General features: G+C 37.1%; 1 protein-coding gene and 1 long non-coding RNA gene across 4 annotated transcripts in view; both read right to left on the reverse strand.

The window, feature by feature from the left end:
- The window catches only part of SLX4IP (SLX4 interacting protein), a 120,150-nt gene that overhangs the window by 85,850 nt on the left and 15,138 nt on the right, over positions 1–19,162 (reverse strand). The window lies entirely within an intron of this gene.
- LOC109365855 (uncharacterized) lies at positions 14,020–18,887 on the reverse strand. The gene is made up of 3 exons (XR_014881876.1): positions 16,070–18,887; positions 15,168–15,369; positions 14,020–15,039 (listed from the first exon to the last, which is right to left on the reverse strand). It is a non-coding gene; the product is annotated as an uncharacterized LOC109365855 (long non-coding RNA).

A 19,162-nucleotide genomic window follows, 5' to 3' on the forward strand; every position in this document is an offset into this window, starting at 1 on the left:
CGTGGTCTTCCAACTTTGAATTATGGGGGTTTAGGAAACAAGAGGTTACCACGGCCTGGCTTGGTATTAACATCATGAGATCAATTATAGGGTCACCCACCAAGAGGAACTGATGAGTATAAAAGGATCACCCCTCAGCTGATTCAGAAAGAGAACAGAACACACCAGGGAGAAAGCTCTCAAGAAGCAGGAATTCAAGGAGTGCACAATCCAAGTTTGTTCTTCAGAATGGTCAAGATTTAAGAATTAAAACTAAGGAAAAAAAAATCGTCTTCTTTTGACCTTTTCTCATCTCTAAACTATAACTGGCTGGTTCTGGAAAACTTGCAAAGCTTGTAGGTTTTCGTTTGCTCTGACATACTGTATGTCCCTGAAGAGATGAGTCGTAACCCAAAACATCCTCAAAGCTGAGCCATTTACTGTTTTATTGGTGGATCCACAGCTGCTTGTACTGCTTGCAAAACGGGACTACAGATCTTGAACCATAAAAAAAGATTGAAGATCTGCATAACTGGAAGAGTAACTAGAAATTTGCACCCAGAGACTTCAGCTCTGCTACATTGTGGAAAATTTTACAGTGTTTAGGCCATATACTGCATTTTAATGAGCATCCAGCAAACAACCAGACTGCCCTCTGAAAATCTCAAATAGAACTCTATTTATTAGAGTTTTCAGAAGTTTTGACAAATGGCTGATGGTGTTAACAGTGGATTATAGCTAACACCTAGATCTTAGCCATCCTCTGCTTCCAAAATCTACAGGATCACTGCAACAGTAAAAAGGGAGCATAAGATCAACACCACCAGCCTAGTGAATGAGTGTTTTAGTGGAAAGAAAAAACAACTTAAAAACTCAGCCAGTAAGCTACAGGAATACTGAACCCACCTTCAGGGGTTCGTATACCCACCGATGGTTTGACAGCTAAACTAGATGATCTTAGACATCTTTTCCAATCTTCATTCTATGATTCTATACCAGCAGAAAGGTGCAAGCAATGAACAAGCCTTTAGGACAAACTTTTGGGAAGAGCAAACTGAGCACGCAAGAACACCACATCAAAGCAGGATGTTAAGCTCTCAGAAGATGTGGATAGACCGAATATTAAATGTAAGAAATGATGGAAAAAAATTGAAAACAAGTGTCAATGGTTTACAGGCTGGTTTGACCCAGTTCTGTGACTAATGGGGAGAGGGGACCCACGGACCCTGGGAAAGGGGAAAATGGTAGGGAGATGGGCTTAAAAATGAAACAGTGACAATGATCTGAGGAGGAAAGTTAATTTACTAAATAAGATATCTGAATGCAAGATAACACTATATAATACAATATAATTGGAATTGAAGCTATTACATCAAATGAAATGAGAAAGAGTGCATTCAAAAACCAAAAGCCTTACTGTAATTCTGAAGGTGAGACTGCTAGGGAGCACATGCCGCAGAGACAAGCAGAAAGGGAAAAAAGGGACATCTTGTGACTTGCCAACAGTTTTATCTTCTGTCTGAATGGAAACGAAAAGCCCTCTGGGGTATGCAGTTCTTCTCTTCTGAGAAGCAAGTACACAGAAAGCCAGCAGTTCATGGAACTGGAGCATTAACTCTAACTTCCAGAGCTCTACATGATGTTATGATGTGAAATACTGATATCAAAAATCATAAAACCATGACAACAAAAAGACATGCTGAGATTCAGCTCCCAGGAAAGTGTAAAGAAATCTAAATAGTTTCAAATCTGATGGAGCTGTATATTATAACAGAGACTCTCAAATTAAGCACTAACACGCTGTTGTTAAAGTGCGTAATTATGAGAGATCCACCCAAATCAGTAGATTAAATCAATCAAGACAACACCTTCAAGAACACCCTAAATATCTCTGCTCTAAAGCATGTACTCTAAAGCATGTATCTGCCACGCTAAAGCGTTAGTAATGTGAGAATATTTCATTGCAAACAGATCCCTTCAGTTCATCACCCACAGCCAGGCTAAGTAGTCATTACTTAATCTAAACATCTGAACTGGTCTTGGAGAACTGCTCTATCAGGTACAACGTTGAAAAAGAGGCCTAAATTGCATGAGAGTATTAAGCTTAATTTATGTTGTCATTCTATGCTGGTCCCAGCTCTGTAGGAGGTTTGTAGACTACATATTGAATGGAGGCATGTAGCTGGAGCCCAAACAATTGCAAAACGCAAATTTTTCCTCCGGGCAAACTCTGCAAGTAGCAGTGCAAACTCAACACTGTTTTCATAGGACATAGAGCATTCCCTGCCTGTGTCAGAACTGATCTGAAAAGCAGAAATAGAAGCACAGTATTTATTCAAGATGGAACAGGTAATTTGAGATTCCACCACGCTGCTTTCACTCCTGGGTTGTAAAATGTTATAAATACTATGATATGTTTAAAATTTTAAAGAGCAGGCCAGGAAGAAATATTACTCTCTGCAGAGATTAATGCCTGCATTTATGGCAGTTGGGTTTACTGGGAGGGAATACGAGAGAATTTATCTACATTAAATTATTTTCTAATTGTCAACAGTAAGGATGTTGCCTAGGTATTGGACACACCAGTAAGGTGACACAGGATGACATGTTACTGTGTATCACTTATCTTTGGTCAGTGGGTGTAGATGGAGATGAGAGCTACTTTACCTCTCTCCCTAAGGTATCGACAATAGAAGATGGGTGTGTCAGGAATGACCTTGTCCCTACAGTACAGTACAGGAATTCAGGACAACTGTTGTGGTTCTAGAAAGTCAACGTTGCAATTTAGTTTCTTACTTGTGAAAGGATAAAGAAACCAGCAAGTATCCTATAGAAACAGCTCTGCACATTCATTAGAAAATGAATATTTTCTAATGTGTGATCAGATACCACAGCAATGTGAAGCACTGATAACTGATAACAGTGACCAATTCCCTCTGATTTCACAGCATTGTAGATGAACAAAGTACCTAGTTCACTATCAGCTTCTACCATATTACACCAAAGTAACTACATTCAATTTTAAATTTACTATTTCTAACCATCATAGGTCTAGTGATTGTTTAAAATAACTGAAATGATCAGTTTCATAATATAGTAAAAGGTTTTTTTTCATTAAAATCCTACTAAGAAACAGCAGGTTGACTGAAGATAAAGACTCCAATAAACAAGAGATCATGAACAGCAGGGCCCATATAATTTTCTAAGTATTACAAGCCATCAATTTCAAAAAAACAAAAAACCCTAAGCACCCATTTCAGACCTTTACCTTGTAAATAATTTTCACAGCTTTTACATATATACACCCTCCATGCTACATGTTAATTAACAAGCCTAATTGTGACGTATAAGAAAATATTTTCAACTACATATTGGCAAGTTGGTGATGTATTTGTTAAGTAAATGAAAAATAACCACCACGCAGAACAGCTAAGGAACTTAGTAACGTGCCACGCTATTTCTTGTTTCTGCATATTCTAGTCATGACAAGAAAATCAAGTGCAATAAAAATTAAAACAAAAAAGGCACCACCCTGAATACTTCTGATGTAAATGCTGTGAGAAGAAATAAATCCAGCCATTGAATACCATGCAAGACACTATTTACAAAATTACTGTAAAATGAAGAATAGATTAAAAAAAAAATCCAGTATTTGTTTGGTAAGGTAACTGCACAGTATTAAGATAAAGAGAGAAGCAATTCCCAAGCACATGATGCATCCAGTAAGATATTTTGAGTTCTTTGTACCACAGCTGCAGGGTTGGGTCGACTTCCCTTGCACAAAAACAGAATAGGGAAGCGAGGGCAGGTCCCAAGCAGGAAATCATTCCATGTTCCCTAACTTTGCAACTATTTTACTAAGCTTCTGATTCTTTATACTAAGAGACAAGGTCTCACCTGCACTAAAATTGACTTCCTTTCCTCCCTCTCATGAAGATGTTACCTACCGCAGCATGCAGCTACTTAAGGGGGAAGCAGGAGGCAACAGAAAACCAAACATCTGCAGTCCATGTTTCAATATAAAATATTTGCAGATGTTAACTCTTGATGCCAAAATAACAGATTAAAGATACATTGATTACACATGCTTAGGCTTTAAGACAAATATATAAAGCCAAAGTATTTTTTATTTGCAAAACAGACTAGCAAGACAAATGAAAAGGATTTCTTAGTATTGTTAAATCTGCTTAAGTGGTTTCAATGTTACATTTTCCAAGTGCGTAAAAGAAGTATTTTTTAACTTTGCATTTTTAACTAATTTCTCTTAAAGTGGAGTTAAGCCTGGAAAGTATCAGAACTGCATAAAGGCTTTTTCAGAAATAACATGAGAAGTCAGAAGGGCATATAATAAAAGATAGCTCCTTCAGACAAAATCCTTAAATTAAGTGGTAGCATGTTTTGTCAACATAAAAGAGAAGGAAGCTCAACGATATCATCAGTGTTTTATCTATAAATGTACAACAGATTAAACAAGGAATGCTCCAAATCTTATCCTGAAAAAGCAGAATCAAATGGATAGAGAATACAAGGAATCTCAAAATATAAAAAGATAGAAAAAAATCACAAGGAATTACCAGCTACAAAGCAATACAGGGTGAAATATTTATTTATTTATTTAGAGTGCACTGGAAAAAAAAGGGCTTTTATTTGCCATTGAACAGATTGTATAATATATAGATTTTGTGCATAAGTAAAACAGAAATGGAGTAAAAAAAGGAGAAGACCACAGTAGAACACTGAAGAGTTCATAACAAGTGGGAACAAGCAGTGAGGTGACCCAGTGCTACCAGGCAGATGTGCTGCTAGGGAAAGGCTGCTCAGGCTGCAGGTGGGGCAGCCACTACCCTATCTGTGTGTCCTTGCCCATGCTGCCTGCACCTCATCTCCTCCTGAGGTCTCAGGGTCAGTTCAGGTTGAATATCAGGAAAAATTTCTCAGAAAGAGCAGTGAGGCATTGGCATAAGCTGCCCAGGAAGGTGGTGGAAAAGTGTGATAAGTAGGTTTAGGGAGGTGATTCTGCTCTGCTCTCTCATGAGACCTCATCTGGAATACTGTGTCCAGTTTTGGGGCCCTCAGCAGAAGAAGAACTGCTGGAGTGGGTCTGGAAAAAGCTGCTGGAGTGGGTGTGGAGGAGAGTATTGAAGATGATCAGAGGGCTGGAGCACCTTCCCTATGATGACAGGCCGAGAGAGCTGGGGCTCTTCAGCCTGGAGAAGAGAAGGCTCTGGGGTTGGAATCTTATAGCAGCCTTCCAGTACCTGAAGGGGTCCTAGAAAAATGGGGAGAGACTTTTTATAAGGGCATGTAGTGACAGAACAAGGGAAAATGGTTTTAAACTGGAAGAGAGTAGACTTAGACTAGATATTAGAAAGAAATTCTTTATTGTGAAAATGGTGAGACACTGGCACAGGTTGCCCAGCAACTTTATGGATGCTCATCCCCTGGAGGTGTTCAAGGCCGGCTGGATGGGGCTGTGAGCAACCTGGTCTAATGGGAGGTGTCCCTGCCTATAGCAGGGGGGGTTGGAACTAGATAGTCTTAAAGGCCCCTTCCAGCCCCAACCATTCTATGATTCTATGAGTTACTGTCCCTGGAGATGTTCAAGAACCGTGGAGAGGTGGTACTGAGGGACATGGTTAGTGAGCATGGCAGGGGATGGGGTCAACAGTTGGACGTGGTGATCTTAGTGGTCTTTTCCAGCCTTAATGATTCTATACTGCTGCCAGGATGGAGCAGGCGTAACTGATCCCTAACCACCTCAGTTTTAATATATTCATTTTAAAAGGCATATTAAAACTACTAACCTAAATCAGAACCTTTTGACAGAAATAAATAAGGGTGTCTATTCACATCTCAATCCTAGCATACAGAAGAAGCAGCAACCTTGGAGAAGAGAGCAGGGCAATGAAAAGCAGGTGGCAGATGACATAACTTAAATCAGATTGCAGCTGAAGAAATCCACCTGCGCTCTCCCACTAGGCCTTCAGAAGGCACTCAGTAACATCACTGATCAGTAATAAAGGCAGGAGCACAGAGCATTAAATAGAAGATAATCAGTATTTGTGTACATTCAGCAAGTGCATCAACTCTTTGTAACATTAAAAATAAAAGACAAACACAAAAAAACGTGACAGTCATTACTGCAAATATTCATCTATCTACAAGTCAGTTGTTCAGACTGAGGTTGGGGGGTGTGCCTACCATTTATATGTAAAAGGTTTGTAAAAATTATTTAATCTAGTTGAGACTCTTCACTGAGGGAAATGATTATCTAAGCTCAATGTGAATGATTTTTCCAGGAAAAAATATACAGGATTACCATAAAGAAACTCAGAACTTGACACAATTATAGATCAATCTGGAACTGGTTTTGTTTGTTTCTGTAACTCTTTGTCACACTAAGCACATTGATAGGTACTTTATTCACATGTAGTCAATTAAGTAATGGAAACCCAAGAGAAAACGCTGATTTCAGTATAATGTACAGACAATCTGGGTAACGCATTGCTCATTTTCACCTACTAGGAAGTACCACAGAAACAACACGCTCCCTGGATTTCAGAGTAGTCTATTTTTAAAGCAGAGAGGAGAAAAACAAAGGTAGAAGGATTCATTTATTTTCAGAATTTCTGTTACACTCAGCTCAAAACAGATATTGCCTCAAGGAAGGAAGAGGACTTAGCTCTAGTAATGTTAAAAATACTGCCAGTACCTACGACATCAGCTTGTATTTGGGAATGCATTTAAGAAAAGTTTTAATTTCAAAGCTTTTTTTTTTTTTCTTTTTCCCTTTCAAAATCCATGGATTGTGTCACTAATTAGGAATATTTGGGAAATATTCCTACAATTATGTTTATAAATGCCGAGTACCAGTGTTAATTACCAGCTATCCTAACACATGTTACATTAAAACCACTTAAATTAATAAACAGTGTTGATTTTTTTTTGTAACAAAATGTATATTTTTAATATCTAAAAAGTGATATTGGGTCAATCCAAAAGTTCACAGTGAACTACATCCCGTGGCTGACAGGGGCTAGTGTAGGGTTAGGCACATTTAAAAGAGAGAACAAATAATGAAACCTTTCCTCAGTAGTCTTCTTGGATGTCCAGCACCTCAGATGTGAGGCTTTAGGGTTTTCCAACCCATAGGCTTTATTTGTACTTAGTAGTTGTCAGTGATAGTTTACTCACATAATTTGTCAGACCGATGTGTAAAACTGCAAGCAGGCCAACAAACCAATCTCACATGCAGGAAGAACCACATCTTCTACTTCATTTCAAAATGATCCTGTTGGTTTAGTTTAGCACCCCCAAGTAACGGTCCCTTCTTATTTAACTCTTCCCACCATCTCCATGATTTAATAAACCGACATTACTCCCCACCCACCCACCTCCAACTGTGTCTTTTCCAGGCTGAATAGGATTAAATCATTCCTTACACTAAAGATGTTCCACACCTTTCAGTAATTCTTGCAGCTCCGCTAAGAGCTATAAACATACACAGTGATAAAAAATAGATGTGCCTTCAATTTGTACCACAGCTCAATTATGGTATTACTTATGTTTTCTTCACTCTGTTCCTCATATTTCCCAGAAATATTTTTGCTTTACAAAGTGCCACAATGAATTAAGCTGATGCTTTCAGAGAATACTGTAAACTTTAACAACACTTTCCCATGTGGTGATAGGTTGTTCAGCAGCCACACACATACGCTTGGAGTTCTTCTCCCTCACTCAAACGCACGTCGCATTCATCTGTTGTTTTATAGTACAGCCACTAAATACTGGGAGGTTTTTTGCAACACTTCATTGTAATCCTTTGCTATTCAGCTCCCTTCTCATTTACAAACAGGGACTGGCCCAGAGTTCCCCGCTTCGCTCTCTCTCTCCCTTTATTCCTTAGCTAGGTAATCCAGGTAAAACTTTTTTTTTTTTTTTTTAGCTCACTTAAAGCACTTTGCCAATCACTTTCACGGAATCTAAATGGGTTACAACAGCCAGATTTCTCTGGTCTTTACACTCACTGGTCCCTGTAAAGAAGTCAGCAGGCTGTGATGGAGGTCTCTCTTCACAATGGGTGTTCAGACTTTTCCCAAAGCACGGCACAAATGCATACATCCCTTAATTCTACCTTAAAGGAGTTTGTGCTAATCTGCCAATACACGTTAGACACCGACCTGACAGAGTTACCAGTTCTGTAAAAAGAAGCACTATCTAATACATGAAGCTGTGGTAGTTTGCAAAGAATAAGCTCTGCTGAAGTTTATTACTGACCTGTATGCTAAAATTGGGCTTTTTGAGCACTTACTCCAGTGCGAAGTACAAAATAATGAACATAACCAACTACATCAAGACCCACTCTTGTGGTGTTTTTGTTTTTTTTGTTTTTTTTTTTTTTTTTTTTTTACAGCTGAGAACATAACAGAGTTGGAAAACTAGTTTTCAGTGTTCGCCTGCTTCAAAAATTACAGCTTTTTAACAACATCTTAGCGATCAGCAAAGTGCTACAAATGTTTCTTTGTACTCTCTCCTATTGTGCACATAGAATCACATTCAGCCAATGCTTCCTCCTCATTCTCTTCCCTCAGATTAATTCTGCTTCACTCACCCAGGTTCCCCCCATGCTAAATCAAACTGCATAAAAACAACAGCAACAACAACACACTTCTGTATCTAAGACAATATTTCTATGCAAAACAGTCCCGTTTTTATTATTTGAATTGTTTCCTTATTAAAGGTAGATACTTTTATGTAAGACAGAGCAAGGAGCATAAGAATCTATCATTGATCATTTGCGTACCACAAAAAAATCACAATGTCATCTACTGCTTCATGATATTTCTCAAGAATTTCAATTCTTCATTTGAGACTTTCTTCATGTCTGCTATGGTCACAATTCCTCCCTCCTTAATGCATCCCCTAAACAAGTGGGGACTCTAGGAAAACTGACAGAAGCAGCTCAGTAAAATAAGATGTAGTACCTAACAGAGAGCAACTAAGATGTTACCTACCTGAATTAAACCTTGTCCAATTGCAATATTAATACATATGCAGCAACTTGTTAAAACTAAAAAACAACTCAGAATTACTGATGTCCTCAGTGCAGCTCACTGCCCAGAACCCACACCTATCTGCTTGGCCCTGTAAGAGAGAAACATGATTCATAAGCAGCAAGCATTGCTAACCACTGCATTGCAATTTAACATCCACAATCAATAAAAACCAGACAACTACCACTGCCAGCTGCTTCAATATGCAACAAGGGGTAAATTATTTTCATCAGTTACAATTTTGCGTCTCCATAAAATGTTTTCAAAGTTTAAAAAAATCTTAAAAAATTGAGAGCAATGTAGCATTTTGCATTAATAAGAACAGTGCATTTCTCTTTAAACAAGTCAATGATCACTTGCCAGAGCTGTAAAAAACAGATCCTTGTTACATTATGTCCCACCAAAAACAACTGTTCCTTAACTTTCTAGTCCTTTTAATTTATTACTGCATCAAGGACATATAACTCAAATTTTTAATCATCAACAGGACAACAACAAAATAATAATGTCAGTGCATCACTGCAAGAGAAGATTTTTTCCTCTGCTTGCTGAACTAGAGTTCTGGTCTATGTCACTCTCAGTTCCCAAGCTTCTTTCCACCTCTCCTTATCTCTGTCTTCATTTTCCCACTGTCAAAGCCTGTTTTTTCCAGGAAGGAAAGTTATGGTAAAGATGAGGAATATTGTTCAGCACTTCTTTGCCCTTTGGCACTGCTATCAAGCACTGGGATTTTATCTACCACATTAGCAGAGATCTTACAAAAACCACATTCCTTTTTGTATAATGTACATGGTGGTCATTCAAACAATAACCAGTAACAGATGTCTGAAGTGAGGAGAATGGACTATTTAAGTTAAACTTTATAAATTCTGATGATACTTTCCCAGATTTGAAACCATGACACTTAATTTATAACTATCAGTATGGCCATATACTTTTCTTTGTCTGTTTATTTCTAGTTCCAGTCTCAGTAAGTATACTTTGTCCATCAAGTTTTAAGTTTCACTCTGACCTTACAGATAATCTTACCATCAACTTACATTCATTTAGTAGTGTAAAGATAGTGGTAAAAAACAAAAGTCCCTCTGCATAGAACTCAACACCCAAATAAGGAATCCTGACACAGGCTGTGAACTTGAATGCTTACTTAGTATTAGTGGTCACATTTAGCAGTCTTCAATGACACATGGGAAAGCTTTTATTTCAAAAGAAGCACAGAAAGAATAAAAGAAAAGTAACCTGTAAATTTTTTTTTTTCCAATGAAGCTTTAGCATTGCAAGATTTATTTTCTTAAATTTATGCCTGCTTTCCAGGAATTTTTAAAAAACATACACAATGTGCACAGGAAATAAAGGACATTTAAAGCAGCTCTCCTCTACAGTTCCATATTTCAAGTATTGAAGGTTTCGGAATAAAATATGCCAAGAATCTATTTTCACAAACTATGTCTGCCAACAGCACTTTTACTCTTTTACACTTATACAAGGAGTAGTTCTACACATCAGTGTGGCACAACAGTCTTTACACTGGTGTGTTGTGCTTAATTATGTTATTTTCACAACCCCTTTTACCAGATTTCCACATGTATTTATGGCCACAACTACTTAAAGAAACATTTGTATTAGTTTTTAATGACTGTTATGAAAAATCCACCTCAGCTACCATACCATCAATAGTACTGGCAATGGAAAAGAATGGACTTTAAAAGACGACATCAAACTCTGCTATTGGAACATTAATGCACAGATGTAGAGAAGGTTCACAGACACACTTCACAACTATTTGTTAGCCTTCAGAAAAAAATTCATGCCTTATGATCTTTAAACTTGCCATTATGTTACAAACAACAACCCTAGATCCTCTAAAAGTTCTGTGTTCCTATGTTTTTGTTAAATATTCAAAGAAGATCAACAAAAAATTCAGAAAACATGCAATACCAACATTTTAAGGCTTTGTAATCTGCTTCAACAGTATAAATTCCTTCGAATTTTGCTCAGGACATTCAGCCATGAAATTTCAAGATCATCTGGGGGCAGTAAGTTTCTCCTCTGGAAGAAAAGCAGTGCAACAGTAGCTTCCTGTGTAAAGGTTTTGTCCTCTATGGGATAGATAAACAGATCTATGAAGCATTCTTCCAACAGACAGATCATGTTACAGGCCAGAAGGTTTCTTTTCTTCCCTACAATATTCACCTGTACCCATGTTATTGGAAACCCACAAAGTTGAAAAAGACAGGCTGACAAGACGGAAACATTTCTGTTTGAAAGCAATGCCTGCCAGTAGTCAGAAGACTGATGCACTAATAGGATACAGTTTGAATGTTAAAAGAATTACAGCTATTACACAGTCTGTATTAAGTGTGAAAATCACAGGAGCAAAAACAAGAGGATGAACCCTCACTGGTCCAGATTTCACCTACTGAAGACAACGGCTGGTAATGCTACACCAGGCAAGGATCTCCAGCAGCATCTAAGCTACACTGTTACGGCAAAGCTTTTAGTTGTACATGTCTGCAGCTATTTGAAGGGCCAACAAAGGAAAGAGTACGCTTTTGCAAAGTTTAACAAACAAACAAAAAAGAGGTTGTTCTTGGATTTCAACACGAGAGGGGGGAAAAAAAACCAACAACGCTTTGAGAGGGTATTATCCCCTGGAAAGCATGAGCTCATTTTTCTCAAGCTAAAAAGGAGATAGTATACTAGGGTCACAATTAGCTCTGTTAAATCAAGACGACAACTGGTTGTGACAGATTACAGTTCCCGGATGTCAAGAACACTGAGTACAACAAAGTCAGGAACATGTGAACATACAGTCCATTTGATCTCTGTCACATTAGCAGGAGAAAGAAAAGAACACTGCCTCAATGTATCTGAGGATATAGCCACTAAGTATAGCGCTATATTCCTTTTTGCTTGAATGCAGTCACAAAGACCTACTCAGAGCTTTAAGAAAAAAGACACAGCAAGACAAATATTTGCATATAGCTAACACAGCAGAAATGGGTGTTATTGATCAACTGATATGACTACGTAGCTAAATGAAAAGGACATATTCCCTTGTCAGACACAAAGAATGGATTTATGCCATTAACTGCAAAGTAATTAACATCAAAGAGAACATTAGAAGCCAGGGTATGGAAACATTTCCAATCATTAATATTAATGATTACCACACAATAGAAGTGCTAAATGCTCCAAATCTCGCAAGCTTTAAAGGTTTTCAGTTCGCCCTTAACATTCCTTCATGAGGCTGAAGATTATCCCAAATTATTTGTCTAAAACTTAATAAATAACAGCCACGCTGAGCAAAAGTCATCTCTTTCTGAATCTGTACAATAAGTCACGAATAGCTGAATATGCACGACTAGCAAAAAAAACTCTATAGTTGGCGTTTGATGAATAATCTTTCACAGATCATAATTTCATATGATGCTTCAGAAAAAATAAATATCAGAAGAAAAATTATAATCTTCAAATATCCCTACAATTTTATCATCCAAGCATCTTTGGAAAAGAAAAAAATAAATAAATAAAAAAAAAAATGTCCCTGCTGCAGTGTTCACATGCACTCTTCATTTTCCGCTCTTTGTTCCCATTCCACTGGCTCTCCCATCAGTCCACTTCTGCTTCTTCACACAAACAACTGGATCCCTGTATTCTGCTCTCATGCTTTAATTAACACATAAAAACTATTTGCTGTCTCACTTTAACTTACATTTATCATTTTTCTATCAAAGGAAATTAATCCAGGCTGGACAGCTAAACAAGAGCAATGAAATACACCGATTATCTTTATTCACAAGTTCTGGGGGAAACTGCATTTTTTCTTTATACTGGGAAAGAGATTCATTTGAATTTTAACAGTTACAAATCATCTGGTCTGAGTGGTATTCAGTAATGGTAGCAGAATTTAACCAGCAAAGAGTATTTTTAGGTCTTAAAAAAGAGAAGACAGTGATCTATAACTGGAAATCTTCACTAACATCCTGTAATAATAGTGACACATTTATGAATTACTTGATAATACAGACTGACTTCAGAATAATGGAGTTGCCTTTTAAGAGATTCACACCATAGCTTACTGTATCAGCCAATTATCCCTAAAATTGATTTCGCTCCCAATAATTTAGTTTATCCATGCTGCAACTGTCTGATTTGGAGATGTGTAAAGTGGCAGTCTTACTCCAGAATGGATCAGTGTGTACTCTATACTATGCTGTCATTATGATCTCTTTTTAATAGAAGATACAGGAAAAAATACTTCAGATAGAACTGTATAACCTTATACAGTGAAATATTTTAACTAAGTGCCTCAGAGATAATGGTATTAATTAATGATTAATGGCAGCCTTCTCAGAAGTAGTGGCAAATTTTATTTGGCGATTACACAGCCTACGTGTAAGCAAACAGCCCTCTCCCTCCCCTTCCTGAAGTTCTGCAGACATGTCTGGTAATGTCACACTTTTAAAGCAATCGACAGAACAGTGATGTATTAAAAATGCAGAGAAGACAAGGACAGAGTTTAATATTTCATATGAACTCAAAGTAATGGGATAAAGATAAGAAAGAGGCTTTCTATTTATCAAATGAGGAAAAAAAAAAATAAAAGGACTGATCAAATTCTCCTCGCATTTCTCTTTGTAGACTGCCTACGTAGATTAATGATGGAGGAGGATTCATTGTAAGTGCCAGTCTATAGCTATATTAAAAGTACAACCTGATTCTTAAAGTGACTTCATTTCATGTAAACTATGTTTGTTTAACAAACTGCTTACAAAATTCCTCAGTCTTTTTTTTTTTTTTTTTTTGCGCTATGAAGGTTAAGTTCATTGTTTGTGCAAAGTCTCAAAGTAGCTGGGAAAGAAACAAAATTCTATGCTTCCTTTAGAACTGTTATTTTAGAATAATGTAGCACTTAAACTTTGTTCAACTAACACAGCCACTTAATATACCAAATAATCCATCTTCTTAATAACAAACCCTCAAAGACACTCCAAAACTAATATTTATTAGTAAATTAATAATATTACAAGAATAGTCATGAAGGAAGAACTGAAAAAAAAGGATCAGAACTTGCAGTCTTCACAACCTTTTGTGATGAAGGTGACATAGTGGTTTGATGATATTAAACATATGACCACAGCACTTGCAGTTCATAGTGGAAATAATAATAATAAAAACGTGTTAAATACAAAAAAAAAAACAAACAAAAAAAACCACAAAACCCTAGCTGGGGTGAAGCCACATCAGATCTAGAGATAAATGAGGCCTGAAAGAAATGTATGTTCCCATCTCTGTAGCTAAGTTTTTTACAAATTGAAGCTACAGGTTCTTATGTGATGCATTTTTAACTCTGCCTACAATTTATGTGAGAACAACATTCATGAAATGTATGGCTCTAACATATTTTTAAAGAACCTAAAGGCAGCTGAAAAACAAAACCAAGAAATCTCTAGTTTTACTAAAACTAGAATGATGATTCTAAAAAAGAAAATCTTCTTTGATCTATTATCTATTTGAAAGAGCTAAGCTCAATGCAGACAGTAATTGCTGACAAATCCCAACTGTAAACAAACCAGTTTCACATTTTACATATTATCAAGAGGCTACAGAATTAATGGTTACAGCCAAAGAAATGTTGACACAGTTGCACATTGAGCCTTAACATGCTGATCATGTTAAAATAGCACACAAGAAATATTTTTCCACTTTGTAAAAAGTCAGACTGTTTACACGCTTAAGTGGCGACTTACTGCCTTGTGTGTGGTCTTATAATTTCAGTATCACAAGCATGAATATAAAGAAAAACAGCATGAAATAACCTATTATATTAAAATGAATACCAGATAGCCAATATTACAAACATTGAGATTTAAAGTTTTCAAAATGAGCATTAAAACATGCAAACATCCAAATGTTTACTGATTAAAAAATTACATAAAGCTTTCCCAAAAGTAAACAGAGGGTTATATTTCTCAGAAGGAAGCTATTCTTTGTTCTCTTCACACTGTTTAGAAAGAAAAAAAAAATGGGAACAAAAATTAGGAAATGTAAAATAACAAATATTGTCATCATTAAAAAACAACACTGCTAGCTTTGCTTGCATCTTTTTACTGCGTAAGATGTAATACTTACAGCTGTAATTTAGTACAACACATCAGCATCTTTTGTAAAGCTGTTGCTTTAGTTGAAAACCTCTGGAAAGTCTTCTGCAAGATCTGGTAAGGTTGTTTTGTTTTTTTTTTAATAATTATTATTTTTTAAATAAAGTGGAGATCTACTACTTTCAATTTACTGAGGACAGTACAGCCAATCCATTAAAGAAGGTGCTAGCTATCTGCAACACAAGGAAATTAATTAGTTGCTTTACCACTACAATCATGCATTTAAAAAAAAAACGTAAATATTGATATAGGTCAAGCATACGAAACTGTTCCATCTTCCCTTTCAATGTCCTGTAATGAAGCATAAAATGCCAACAATTTTGAAACGCAAGTACACAGTATGAGTGAAATACAAAGGCCACTCTCAAAGCAATGCCTCGTATGTTACTGTTCTGATCCATAATCTCAGAGACAGATGTTGGTAGTATGGCAGTAGAGGCTGAACCTTCCTGCCAATATTCTCTTATGTTTTGTTGCCCTGTAACAGATGGCAGCAGAGGGGCAGTCTGACAAAGTGGCCTCTGACATGGAAATTCATATGAAGCAAAGGTGTGGAACAGAGGTCCCTCCATGCATATGAAGGTTACACATATTGACTCTTACTGAATATTTGTGGAGACCAAACAGTTGATGTAGCACGGTGAGCCAGTGGGTCATGCATTTCAGCAGTGGCAACAGCAGATCATCTCCACTGGTACGGATTTTTACAAGCTTTTATAAGCAAGGTTCTATTCACTGCTGACAAAAATGCAGAGCTAACAATGGTGACTATGTTGAAGAATAGTGTTTAATAGCTGAGAATTTGCTCTACTAAATATTGCTTTTGTCTTTGCATCTGTTGTAGTTTCTATGGAAACAAATTGGAGACCTTACCTTCAGAGTGACCTACACATTTTCTTCAATTACAAGGATCCTCAATATTTTCCACAGCAGTTGAGATTCTCCTCCCAAGTTAACAGCAAAAAGCAGAGACCATAATATTTGCAGTATCTACTTGTTAACCCTATTGTCCATAGCTAAAATTCTAAAATCTCATTGGAAATTTAAATTATACAAAAAAAAAGTAAAGTAAATTAAAGCAAAAAGTAAATTAAAATGAAAGGTTGCATCAAGAACATGGGTATAAGGTGTCAGAGACAGACTTCTGGTTCCTTATCCTTCTATCTGCATTTTTTTTCCTTTCTTCATTCTTCTAGTGTTCATTTGTGCATATAGGAAGATAGAGAAGGAAAAATGTCCTGTTAAGACTTCCACATTGATATGTTTTACTGTGCACTGGGAAAGCAATTTTCCTCAAAATAGCCCCACGTCTAAAATCTCTGTATTAAAGTTAGATGAGACAAAATATATCACGGATGAACAGAGTAGCACTGTGGGCCCAATCCAATCCAATCTCGTTCGGGACGCTCCCGCTCCGCGATGTTGCTCTCGCTCCCCGGCCGGGCAATGAGCAGGACACGCGCCGGGGCGCGCTGCGGGGAGGCGCTGTCCGGGGCCGGCCTGGTGCTGAAGCGCCGCCCGCCCCGCGCTACTAGCGGGTCCCGATGCAGCGCACGTAGCGCCGCGGCAGCGTTCCTCGGCTCGAACGTCGTCAAACCTTATCAGCGCCCGCAGAATGCCACTCGGTCCCAGCATTACCTGGGCCTTCCTTTATTTTCTTTCTATCTAGAAGGCGGCCTACAAATCCTCTCTCCCCTGCACTATCATTCTACTAACGACCGTTACTTCAATCAAGAAGGAAGTATCTCTTTCTTATGCACTCTATGTTCAAAAGGAGTAAAAGAAAAAAGAAAAGTGGCAAAGCCTTTAAGGCAGCAGAAAAGCTGCCATAAAACTTTATGCTACGCATTTCTTCAGTATGGAACTATTTGTAAACATTCAGCTTCTGCTCTAGTCCAGAAACAGTAATGGATTGGTTGGAGACAGCTGCAAACAACAAAGAAAGGCCTGACTGGGAATTTATTTTGTATAAAATCAGATAGCAGAAGCTTCCCATAGAAATCACAGAGGGAAGCTGCAGAATACACAAGTATTTAGTGACAGATCTGCTTTCCATTAAGCTAGCAGCTTTAACTGTTCCAATCCCATCATCTACTCAATATCAATTCTACATTATTGCATTTTCATGCTTGTATCCTGTAGCTAATCTGCGATTTTCAGAGTTAAGCACACACCTCTGCTATTCAACAGTGGTTAAACAACTGAAACTTTGCCGCGAGTTGGTCTCCTCACCAGATATTGACTTTTTAGAGGTTGTTCCACAATCCTGTCACTTTCCCTTTTACTCTTTTTCTTTCCCTAGTTCTGCTAGACTTCTAATAGCGTCTCTAAAGTGCTACTATAAACATGCATAGAAAAGGAGATCTTCACTTCTGAGAAGAGCCCTAACAGAACAGATTTTCAGGGAGTCTTCTCACATTGTGGAGAAGCTTGGGATCAAATAAATGGAAATCTCCCATTGCGTAGCCCATAATGGATTTACTATTAAAAACAAAACAAATACCCACAACCACTTGGTTTTCCATCATACTAGTAAGCTAATACATAGAAATACATTCAAATTCTATTATATTTAAATAGATCTGGACAAACACCCTACCATTTTAACACAAACATTTAGCATACTGACTTTTCAAAGTGGATCGAACTATTACTGAAAAGGGAACAAACAAACACCTTTAGGATCAATCTAGCTAATTTACAGATGGTCTGAATAGAGAAACGAGCATGCCACTTGCAGATCAAGATTTACCACTAAATATGTTAGCAATCTGGAAAAGAAGAAAAGAATTACTTCAAATATCAATGGCAACATCCATCAGGAGCAGTGAATTTTTGATTTAGGTGTTACTATCAAATAAATGCTCATGGGGCTAACCCAACATTGCCCATTCTGGAACTATCTTCTGCATCAATTTCAAGTCACTAATGACTCTAAAGGAAAACCCTGGTGTTAAGGACACCACCAGTTCTCACACAGAACAGAAACACTCAGAAGGAGAATACAAGCAGAAGTTTTTCCAGGAACACCTGTACTCTCTAAACAGTAGGCGCAATTCTGTATTACTAAAGAGGGATAATTCCAGAGAGCTCCATATAACAGAGCCCACAACTAACAAGTGTTAATGGTGATACTGAAGTTTTCCATTTCTCAGTTCTCCATAATAAAAAGTTAAAGTTCATGTTGTCATTTTAAATGTTACTTCTCATCCCACAATCAAACTAACACAACACAGTCCTAATTCATTCGCCGTATGAACTGAGTCAGTTCTGAACAATCCACGGCTACAAAAGGAGATTCAGTTTTCCATTGCTATTACAAAGTGACAAATACATAGATTTAAGATACTATTTGACTACAGAGAGAGCGTCTCTATTGTTACATTCTACACTCCTTCCATACATCTTCTTCACCATAAAAATCTACAGCCTAAGTAAAGGGTGGGGGGATGTTGGGGAGAGGAAGGATTCAACCTATTGCCAAATGATGTACTCTTATGACTTGCCACCTCCTCTACAATTATGGGAATTTATTATTTGGATAAATAAAATTCCTAAAATAAAAAAAATCATACATTATTCCAGTGTTATATATATATATATGTGTGTGTGTGTATATATGTATATATATATATATATAAAAAATATAGATGAATATAAGATGTGTGTATATATATATATATATATATATATATATTATTAAGAGTATTGCACCAACATCCAGTTTATTTTGTTTTGTCTGGCTTGAAAACAGTCTGATACCAAAGTTACAGCAAAAAAAATTCCTCAGTTTTCCCAAACTTTCTAGCAATGCTCACAGTCTAAAGACTGCCTAGAGGATAGCCCAGCTGCTAGGCTACTAAGTTGTTCTACCACCCACTCCTCTAAATACATAAATAAACAAACAAACAAATTATTGCATAATTTTCATATAGTATAAAAAATAAATTAAAAAAAAAAATGAAA

Source organism: Meleagris gallopavo, chromosome 2 (assembly GCF_905368555.1).
Source record: "Meleagris gallopavo chromosome 2, MGAL_WU_HG_1.1, whole genome shotgun sequence".
Lineage (NCBI taxonomy): Eukaryota > Metazoa > Chordata > Aves > Galliformes > Phasianidae > Meleagris > Meleagris gallopavo.